The 8968-nt window shown below is 44.2% G+C and overlaps 1 pseudogene; it reads right to left on the bottom strand.

Moving 5' to 3' along the window:
* Positions 1–8188: 8188 nt before the first annotated feature.
* On the bottom strand, positions 8189–8672 carry LOC123453789 (annotated as a pseudogene).
* Between the last annotated feature and the right edge of the window lie 296 nt (positions 8673–8968).

The following is an 8968-nucleotide window of genomic DNA, read 5'->3' as shown; positions in this document are numbered from 1 at the left end:
CCAGATGCGTGCGCCCCCTTGTGCATCTGGCTAAAGTAGGTCCTGGGGAATCGAGCCTCGAACCGGGGTCCTTAGGCTTCACAGGCAAGCGCTTAACCGCTAAGCCATCTCTCCAGCCCGAAAAAAATTTTTTTAAAGAAGGTAACTCCAACCTGTTAAGTAATGTCTACAGCTATGGTGAACTAAGTACTTGGTTTTCTCCAAAACTTGGTCCAGAGATGAGTCTCAACAGGATATGCCTAGAAAGCAAAGCTGGCCAGAGCTCAAACCATCAACCTAATCCAGAGTCAATGGTTGAATCTTTCAAGGTGCCACGCAGAACACTTTTGAATCCAGATCACACTGAGTCATTTACTCAACATGCCTCTATGTGTTCTTTCAAAATTTACAATATCATTTTTTTATTATTTTTTATTTATTTGAGAAAGAAAGAAAGAGAAAGCAGCAGATTCAGAGGGAGAGAGAATGGGCACACCAGGGCCTCCAACCCCTGCAAACAAACTCCAGATGCATGTGCCCCCTTGTGCATCTGGTTTACATGAGTCCTAGGAAATCAAACCTGGGTCCTTTCACTTTGCAGGCAAGTGCCTTAACTGCTAAGCCATCTCTCCAGCTCCTTGACAATATCTTTAAACACAACAGATGCTTGCCATTTTGGGTGGCTCAAAAAAGAACAAAGCCAGGTGTGGTGGTGCATGCCATTAATCCCACCACTTAGTAGGCAGAGGTAGGAGGATCGCCATGAATTTGAGGCCACCCTGAGACTACATAGCAAATTCCATGTCAGCCTGGGCTACAGTGAAACAACAAGCCTTCAGTGAGTGGCCAGTAGTAGTTATACACCAACTTAGAATTGTTTTTTTTCTTTTTCGAAGTAGGGTCTCACTGTAGCCCAAACTGATCTAGAATTTGCTGTGTAGTGTCAGGGCAGCCTCAAACTCATGTCAATCCTCCTACTTCTGACTCCTAAGTTCTGGGATTAAAGGCATGTGCCACTGTGCGCAGCAAATATTTTTTAACAAACATACCATGCTAAGGGAACGCATTTACACAAATAACCTTGTACAACCCTCACAAAAAGCCTGTGAGGCAAATGCTGTCACCTTTCCCTTCTTGCAGAGTTGGGTACAAGTGAAGACAGAATGGTATGAACTTGTGCTCTCTTTTTTGTTGTTGTTGTTTTAATTTATTTATTTTTTATTGTTGACAAGTTCCATAATTATGGACAATAAACCATGATAACTCCCTCCCCTCCATTTTCCCCTTCACAATTCCACTCTCCATCATATCCCCTCCCTCTCTCAATTAGTCTCTTTTTTATTTTGATGTCATCAGCTTTTCCTCTTATTATGATGCTCTTGTGTAGGTAGTTCTAGGCACTGTGAGGTCATGGATATCCAGGCCACTTTGGGTCTGGAAGAGTTCATTGTAAGGAGTCTGTGGTGGTTTGCTTCAGGTGTCTCCCATAAACTTAAGTGTTCTGAATGCTAGGTTCCCAGCTGATAGAGATTCGGGAATTAATGCTTTCTGGAGGCAGTATGTTATTGAGGGTGGGCTTATGGTATTATAGTCAGTGGCCCCTTGCCAGTGTTGGCACACTCTCCTGTTACTATTGCCTACCTTATGTTGGCCAGGGGGTGATGTCCACCCTCTGCTCATGTTGTTGTTTCCCTGCCTTTGTAAACCTGACTGCAACAGTAATGTTGGTACCAAGGAGTGGTGGATTTGCTGCTAGACACCTGATTGTGTGGCTTTGGCTTTTTGGAGCTGATTTTCAAGAGGAATGTGGGAGGATTTGAAACCTTGGCCTATGAGATGCCTTACAGTGCTGTAAATACAGCTTGATAGACTATTCTGGTCAGAGTTGAAAGACCTGAATGCAGTAAGACCTATGGACTGTGAGGTTTGGCTTATGAGGGTGAGAAAGAGCTTTGCCTGGACTGGGCTAGAAGCAGATTGTGTGAGAGGCTTGCTGTTATGCCCATGTCCTGAGAAGTTGTGCAGGGTTGCATTGCATACAAATGGACTGGTATAAACAGAGGGATATGACTGAGAAATGAAATCCTTGGGTTGAAACTTCTGCCTGTTCAGCTGCAGTTATATGAGAGATTACAATCTTTGAGATTGGGTCAGCTGACCTGCACTGGGGCAACAGAAAGAATGTAGAATGTTTGAAGGGACCTGAGTGCTCAAGGAGTGTCCTGTTCTTCAAAGTCTGCTTTATTCCCCCCTGGATTAACAAACTGGCACCCCACCTGGGATTATGGAGTATAAGAAATGCAGGAAAGACTATTGCTGGTCCCTGATACTACTGCTCTTAGGCTTACCATAGGGCCATGCATTATTAATGCCCTAAATGGATATATAAAGAATAGAATAAATTCTGTTAAGCTAATGGTATGGTGGACGCAATACACCCCCTTAGATGAAAACACCCTAGACACTGCTCTTCGCAAGTCAAGGATTTGACTTAGTGTCAGATCAAAGGAGGAAATGGAAAATGGAATGTGAAAGGAATGGGATGATCCCTCTGTGCAATGTTACATTACCTCCCTGTATCTCTTCATTTCTAAATATCTTTGTGATTACATAGACTAGAATGTTCCTTGCCTCAGTTCCACCTATGTGACCTATGTAACCTTGTTACTTGTAATAGCCCCCCTTTGTTTAACAGTATATAATTTTGTGGTTTAACTCCTGATCCTGTTTTTACTATAAACATCGTGTGTGTGTGTATGTGTGTGTGTGTGTGTGTGTGTGTGTGTGTGTGTGTGTTTTCTCTAATAAAAGCTGACTCTCCAAACAGATCAGGGCTGCATCTTGAGATCCCAAACTCTGGGATGCAGACCTGTTGCACAAGCTTTCTTCTTTTTCTTTTTACCCAATAAAACTTTGCCTCACAACAACAACAACCAAAAAAAAAAAAAAAAAAAGGAAGAAAGAAAGGAAGGAAAGAAAGGGGCATTGACTTTGCAACACGGTCTTGTGTTTTGGAAATGGCCACCCGATGGAGCTATAAGGATGAACCCTGGATTGCAGTGGAGACCCAGTAGAGATGCTGGGACCACTAGATGGCTACTAAAAGTAAGCTGCCAGCCACAGATGAAGTTTCCTAGGACTGTGGATAGCCTGGCCAGAGAGGGAGAATTAGAACTCCAGAGACTTGTTGGTTAGGATTATCGGATTTAGAGACTTGTTACTGGCTGGAGTTGTTGATCTTGGAGCTAGAGTTTGATGTTTGCCATGGTTGTTTTAAAACTTGTATTGGTTGAATATTTCTTTGCTATGCCCAATGTCATCTTTTTTAAATTTTTAATTTATTTATTTATTTGAGAGTGACAGACAGACAGACAGAGAAAGAGACAGATAGAGAGAAAATGGGCACGTTAGAGCCTCCAGCCACTGCAAACGAACTCCAGACACATATGCCACCTTGTACATATGGATTACGTGGGTCTGGGGAGTCGAGACTTGAACCAGGGTCCTTAGGCTTCTCAGGCAAGCACTCAACCACTAAGCCATCTCTCCAGCCCCTCAATGCCATCTTTTGCACTGTGCATGTTTGGTGTTATGGCTCAGTTAAAAGATCTCTGAATACGGGAATGTTTGAACAACATTAGGATTGATTTAAAAATGTGGGGACTTTAAAAGTTGGACTGGATTATACTAAGTGAGGTAACCCAGGCCCAGAAAGCCAAGCACCACATGTTCTCTCTCATATGTGGATCCTCGCTACAGATGATTGGGCTTCTGCGTGAGAAGGAAAATACTTAGTAGCAGAGGCCAGTAAGTTAAAAAGGAGACATAAAGGGAAGAGAAAGGAAGGGAGGAGGGTACTTAATAGGTTGATATTGTATATATGTAAGTACAATGATTGAGATGGGGAGGTAATATGATGGAGAATGGAATTTCAAAGGGGAAAGTGTCGGGGGGAGGGAGGGAATTACCATGGGATTTTTTTTATAATCATGGAAAATGTTAATAAAATTTAAAAAATAAAAATAAAAGGGCTAGAGAGATGGCTTAGTGGTTAAGGCACTTGCCTTCAAAGTCAAAGGAGCCAGGTTTGGTTCCCCAGGACCCACGTAAGCCAGATGCACAAGGTGGTGCATACATCTGGAGTTTGTTTGCAGTAGCTAGAGGCCTTGGTGCACCCATTCTCTCTATATATATGGCCTTTTCTTTCTCTCTCTCATATAAATAAAATTAATTTTTTTAAGTTTCTTAAAAAAAAAAGTTGGACTGAATGCATTACATTTAACATCATGGATGGTTAATTGTTTATGGGGGCCAGGGGAAGAATGTGGTGATTTGATTCAGGTGCTCCCCATAACTTTGATTTTCTGAATGTTAGGTTCCCAGGTAATGGAGTTTAGGGAATTAATGCCTTCTGGAGGCAGTGTATTATTGGGGATGGGCTTATGGTATTATATCCAGTGTTTGGCACACTCTCCTGTTACTATGGTCCTCCTTATGTTGGCCAGGGGGTGATGTCCACCCTCTGCTCATGTCATTGTTTTGCCTGCCATCATGGAGCTTCCCCTTGAGTCTGTAAGCCAAAATAAACCCTTTTTTACCAAAAGCTGCTCTTAGTTGGGTGCTTTCTACCAGTAATACAAACCTGACTGCAACAGATCCCTACCCTTTCTTTGGCTCTTACATTCTTTCTACCACTTCTTCCATAATGGATCCTGGGGCTCTGGTTTTGAATCCTGTACCCAGGAGGCTTCTGAGCTATGCGATCTTCATGTAGTTTCCTAAATGTCCAATGCTCCAAGGATGCAGTTGAGTCATCATCTATGCTGAGGTGGACTTCTCAGAGATGCAGCTGCCTTTGAATCATCCATCACCCCTCATCCATCTTCCTGTAAGTAATCCCAATAGAGTCATTGGTTCACCAAGTTGGACTTTGATAAATAGTTGCCCTGGACTATTGTTATTGTTCCTTTGATTCTCCTGTCTCCATCCACCATCCATGCTATCTTTACAGATGTGCACAGCCATTTCTGGTTTTTATGTGAGTGTTGTGGCTAAAACTCAGGTCCTCATGTTCTCATAGCAAGCAGTCTTACCCTCTGAGCCATCTGTATAACACCAAACCCACTGTTCTACAAACATCAATGGGTATTCTTGTTGTTTAAGGCAAGAAGATAAACCTGGCCTTTCTTCTTCTCATGGCTGGAAATGGTACAGGCTGGGTCCAGTATCTGAACATAGTTGACCTGAATCCTGAGAGAATTCAGACAGGACACAGCAGCAGAGCAGTCAAGTGAGTAGAAGGCTGGGGAGATAGCTCAGTGGTTAAAGACACTTGCTCACAAAGCCAAATGCCTTGACTTTGATTCCTTAGTACCCTCTAAAGCCAGATGCACCAAGTGGCATATGGCTGTAGTTTGCAGTGGCAAGTCTTGGAATGTCCATAATATCCTCTCTGTCTCTCTTTCTGTCTCATACAAACTTTTTAAAAAATGTGACTAGAACAAGGAGGCAAAAACACACTCTTAGAAAAGAGCCAGTAGGCCGGGTATGGTGGCACACACCTTTAATCTTGGGAGGCAGAGGGAGTAGAATTGCTGTGAGCTCGAAGCCAGCCTGAGACTTCATAGTGAATTCCAGGTCAGCATTAGCTAGAGTGAGACCTCACTTTGAAACAAGAAAGAGCGAGCCTTATATCAACACTAAACCAGACTGCCAACAGTCCTGCCATGGCTCAGGGAGCATTGAGCAAGAGAGGTGGAAAGATTTTAAGAGCCACCATGTAGGTAGGATTACCCTGAGGCATGGTCCCCAGCTACCCCACAGGGACTGACTGAGGTCTTCATGATGCCGTAGTGAATACCATAACTCCACTGAGGAGGGCCTCCAGGGCAATGGGAGCCAGGGTGAGGGGATAAGAGAATAATTTGTTATAATTTAAATAAAAGGAAAAGAAAGGAGCTGACTGGACTGAGCTGAGCAGGTGCTGTCCTGATCCTGACACATTCAGGAAGGGCTGGGTTTTTCTCAGAAACCCATTTTTCCATAATTCAGTCTCTTATAAGTAGATTATAAGGGGCAGAGTAGGGACAGGGGCTACCCTAACATTACAAAGCTCACTAGGGGAAAGTGGGGGGGGTAGGGAGGGAATTACCATGGGATTTTTTTTTATAATCATGGAAAATGCTAATAAAAATTTAAAAAAAAAAAAAAGCTCACTAGGGGAAAGGGAAATGTGCCCCTGGCAAGGCAGTTCCTGAAGCTACATTGAGCTGCCCTAGCTAGAGCCCACCACCATAAAAGCCGGTTCTGTACATCCTGCGTTTGGGGATGTCTGTAGTTAACCACCACCGTCTTTTTTTTTTTTTTTCACTTGCAATCAGAGAGAGACAGACAGAATAAAAGAATGGGCATACTAGGGCCTCTAACCACTGCAAATGAACTTCAGATACATGTGCCACTTTGTACATGTGGCTTTCTGTAGGTGCTAAACCTAGATCATTAGGCTTTGCAGATAAGTGCCTTCACAACTGAGCCATCTCTCCAACACCTGTCTCTTTTGGTTTTAGTGGTTATTTATTTATTTAAGAGATAGTATGGGCATGTCAGGGCCTCCCGCCACTTCAAACAACCTCCAGACACATGTGTCACTCTGAGCATCTGACTTTACTTGGATCCTGGGAAAATGAACCTGTGCATCAGGCTTAGCAAACAAGTACCTTTAACTGCTGGGCCATCTCTCCACCAAATTTTTTATTTATTTATTTATTTGAAAGAGAGTATGGGCATGTCAGAACCTTGTCACTGCAAACAAATTCCAGAAACATGTGCTACTTTGTGCATCTGGCTTTACATAGGTAGCAGAAAATCCAGCCTAGGATATCAAGTTTTGCAAGTGTGGGCCTTGATCATCTGATCCATGAGCCATCTCCCCAACACAACTATGCATCCCAACCACTGATCCATCTCTTCAACCCAATTATCTTTTGTGGTGGGGGTAGGGGGTGGGGGTGCTTTTTGAGATAGGGTCTCACTCTAGCCCCAGGCTGACCTGGAATTAATTTTGTAGTCTCAGGCTAGCCTCAAACTCACAGAAATCCTCCTACCACCATGCCCAGCCTATCTTTATTTATTTATTTATTTATTTGAGAAAGGCAGATAGAGAGAATGCCCAGGATCTCCAGCCATTGCAAACAAACTCCAGACACAGGAGCCATCTTGTGCATCTGGCCTTATGTGCATACTGGGGACATAAACCCTGGTCCCTTAGGATTTGCAGGCAAGTGTCTTAACCACTGAGGCATCTTTCCACCCCCCAACTGTTCTTTTGTCTTCACTGCCTCCAATTAACATCACATCTTATTTCAGGGCCCTGAGCTGGCCCACCTGGAGTGACCATTTCTACCTATATTTTTATTGTTTCATGTCTTGTTTGGGGGACCTCTTGGTTAGTCCCTCCTGGAATGAACCTTCTGCCTAACAGTAGGAACTTTACATGGGTCTCACATTACATTTCCCTTTTGAAGTTTATTTTTCCCCCTTTTTAGTAACAGAGTCTTTTTATTGATAACTTCCCATCTGTAAACATCGGGTACAAAAATATTCCCTTCAACTATGTCTGGAGTGGCCCAGCTTGTTCCTCAGTGGCTCCAGGAGATACCTTCTGAATCTTTGGGAACCCTGGCTCTGTTTGGAAAAAAACAGGCCCTACCAGGTTCGGAGCTAAGAGGCTGGCCAGCTTCTACCTCAAAACTTCCTGTCCCAAAAACCTCCTTGATGTCCCAACCCAAAAATGTACTCCATGGTTTTTTTTGTTGTTGTTGTTGTTTGTTTGTTTGTTTGTTTGTTTTTAGCGAAGGGGAAGGAGACCAGAATGAGTGCCATGGATGGGTGGGGCTTGACTTGGTATGATGGTGCCTTGTCCACCAGAGGAAGCCTGGCCAGGGCACGGGGAACATCTGGTTTTTGTTTTTGGGAACTTTTCAGTGTTGATCACAGCTGACCTGAGCCTGGCCCCACAACTCGGCTAGAACGAATGTATCCTGGCCTGGTGAGGGGGTCTGCAGAGGGAGGAAGGGCCAGAATCAGAGACACACACTCCTAGGGGCTCTGCAGCATTCAGAGGGGAGCAAAGCCAAAGACAGCGAGATGCAGTGACCTCTGGGGGAAAGCCACTGTTGTCCTGAACCTTTCTGGGGTTATAAAGAGGGAGCTACTCTCCCCGCAGCACCTCATCTTCTGTCTGGCTGTGACCATTGACAGTGGGGGAGTTGGGCCACATGTGTGACAGGTCCTCGAAGCCAGGGCTGAGGGATAGTGACACTGTGTCCAGGCTGGTGTGACAGGAGCCGGTGCTCCTCTCTGAAGTGGCAATGGTGGTGGTGATGCTGGGTGGGATGGGGTCTTTGTCCTCATCCTCCAAGAAGGATGCCTCTGGGATATCTGATCCTGCAGAATATGCTGTCCAAGTCTTGCTTCATGTCCAGCACAGTGCGGGTGTGATGCAGGAAGCGCTCACTTATCTGTTGCAGCTGTGCACTGGACAGGTTATTGAAATTCAGCAGCATTTCGTTGGTCTTCTCAAAGCGGCCCAGCATGTTCTACTGGGCCAAGATGATGGTGTTGACATCATCAGTGTTGACCATGCTCAGGAAGTGGCTACAGAAGACTCTCAAGGTGGAATCCGGAGGGTCCATCTCTTCCTCCTCCTTCTGGCTGGCCTGCACATCTGGCAGCCTGTCTCGAGCTTCCGGGATGGCCCCCTTTTTAAATTTATTTATCCCCATCAAAATTCCAATGGCATTCTTCACGGAAATGGAAAAAACAATTCAAAAATTCATTTGGGATCACAAAAAACCTCAAATATCTAAAATAATACTGAGCAACAAAAATAAGGCTGGTGGTATCACCATACCTGATTTTAACCTATACTACAGTGCCATAGTAACAAAAACAGCATGGTACTGGCACAAAAGCTGACATGTACATCAAT

This window comes from Jaculus jaculus, chromosome 12 (assembly GCF_020740685.1).
Source record: "Jaculus jaculus isolate mJacJac1 chromosome 12, mJacJac1.mat.Y.cur, whole genome shotgun sequence".
In the NCBI taxonomy this organism is placed as follows: domain Eukaryota; kingdom Metazoa; phylum Chordata; class Mammalia; order Rodentia; family Dipodidae; genus Jaculus; species Jaculus jaculus.
The sequence above is the reverse complement of the archived record's forward strand: the minus strand, read 5'-3'. Positions and strand labels throughout refer to the sequence as shown.